The following is a 2,248-nucleotide window of genomic DNA, read 5'->3' on the forward strand; positions in this document are numbered from 1 at the left end:
AGGAGAGCTGGGTGCCAGAGCAGAGGCACCGTAGCACGATTCCTGGTCTGTCTAAGAGGAGCTGGGGTCAGCAAGAGCACCCCTTGCTGCAGCAGGTAAAGCTCTCGCCCAACTGCAGGCAGGGGACCCAGCACCCAAAAGACACCCCGAATCCCCACTGCAGACTGGACGCTGCTCAGACCCTGCTCGGATGCCAAACGCCATCCCAGAGGAAGCAAGGCTGCTGCGGGCAGGGGATGGTGGCAGCCCCAGGGTCCCTGCTCCAGCCTCTGATCAGCCAAGTGGAGACTGTCACCATCAGCACCCCGGGCACAGCAGGAGCCATCGGAGGGAGAGCTCTGGGTGCAAGGACAGGAAGCCGTGGGAAGAGGTTTATCCCACTGCCCAGGCAGAGTAAGCAGAACTGGAGATCAGAGAGCCACTAAGAACCCACTTTAATCAGCAAGGCAGCTTTGAACTTCCCTGTAATCACCAAAAAATTATCTCACAGCAGAGGAAAACCTCTCTCCCAAAGGCTCCTTTCTCTGCGGACTCTGCTGCGGGATGAGGGCTGAGCTGACTAGCTCTCTTCCAGTGTGAACAGCGGACACACGCTCATGTTACGTGATCACACATATCCCATTTCCAGRCTAAAAAGCACATCTCCAGTGATTTCCATGCACGGCTGAGCAAGGYGATGGGGCTCCTGAGCCAGCAGCCACCCCTACACATCCCGCTGCCAGGAAAAGCCTCAAGTCAGGCTTTGCGTGAACAGCGACGCCCAGCACCGCTGGTGGGAGAGCAGAGGGTGCCCTGGGCGCTCCTCCAGCTTCCCAGCACGTGGAGGGATGTGAGCTGGTGCAGAACGGACTTGCTGCCCCTGCACACCTGCAGCGCTGGATAAATAATTCACTCRGGACACAATGACTCACATAGTTAGCGTGATCCTGTGTGTAAACACGCTCCCGGCAGGAGACCCGGGCACAGGAGGGCCCCGTCCCGCACAGGCAGGAGGGAAGCCCCGTGTGCCTTTGGGTGGCCAATGCCCATTTGAGGCTGGCCTCGCTGATGGGACAGTCGCAGAGGTATCCACGGGGCTGGCTTCCTGCAGGRGCATTTGCAGAGCGTTAGGGCTGTATTTGCACCGTGCTTGGGCTGGACTCCTCCAAGGCATTTTGGTGCCTGAGGGCAGGCGGGGGCACGGGGTGCAAGCGGGGTAGAGCCAGAGCATAGATTTGCAGGTGAAGGGGACACCCAGCGTAGCCCCAAGCAAGGAGCTGGGTGCAGGCTCTTAGCCCTCCTCTCACCCCAGAGCGTGCTTCCCTCTTTCTGCCCCACTCCCGTGAGACGAGATGCCAGAGGGCAGGAACTGGCAGTGACTTGATGTGCCAAGATCCCCCTTTGCCAGCCAGCAGTAGCCCTTAGGTACCCGGCATATCCATGATGAAGAGCAGAGGGGCTGAGCAGTACCCGGACCCTGCCAGCCCTGCCTTTGCTTCGTGCACCCACCAGCTCTCCAACGCAATGCTGGCCCCGCAAATCAACCGGGAACCRGCCAACACTTTACCCACCGCCTGCAATCTGCAGTCTACCCTGCAAAACCAAGTCCCCAGAGCCCAGAGCACTGGAGAGGGTGACCCAGTGGAGAGGTGTTCCCCCAACGCCTCCTGCCTGGAGCAGCGCTCTCGCGCACCCACAGTGCGCCCAGCAGCAGGGCCTGACGAGCACGGAGGAGCCGTAGGTCCCTCTCCAGGGGCTCCGTGGGGCTGGCGCATCGGGGCTGTGCATGGGGGGAAACCAAGGCAGGCAGGGAGCAGGCAGGGAGCAGGCAGTGCCAGGGTGAGGGGCTGGGGACAGGCTGGGCGGTACCGAGGGTGCAGTGCTGGACACCCCGCTGCTGGGGCTGGACCGAGCGAGGCAGTACTGGGTGGGACCAGTGGCGTGGTCCTGGGCCGAGCTGGGTGATGGGGACGCGTGGGCTGCCTTGGTATGGGGGGCGGCTGAGCCAGCTGGGGCTGGCAGTACCGGGAGCAAGGGGGGACCAGGCCAGGCTGCCCCAGGCAGGACCAGGGAGCTGGGCCATCCCGGATAGTATCGGGGAGCCGGGCCAGGCTGCCCCGGGCAGCACCAGGGAGCTGGGCCATCCCAGATGGTACCGGGGAGCTGGGCCGGGCTGGGCCAGGCAGCACCAGGGAGCTGGGCCATCCCGGGTGGTACCGGGGAGCCGGGCCGGGCCGGGCCAGGCAGCACCAGGGAGCTGGGCCATCCC

The sequence above is a fragment of the Rhea americana genome, unplaced genomic scaffold (genome assembly GCF_003343005.1).
Source record: "Rhea americana isolate MKP2758 unplaced genomic scaffold, rheAme1 scaffold_278, whole genome shotgun sequence".
Taxonomy (NCBI): domain Eukaryota; kingdom Metazoa; phylum Chordata; class Aves; order Rheiformes; family Rheidae; genus Rhea; species Rhea americana.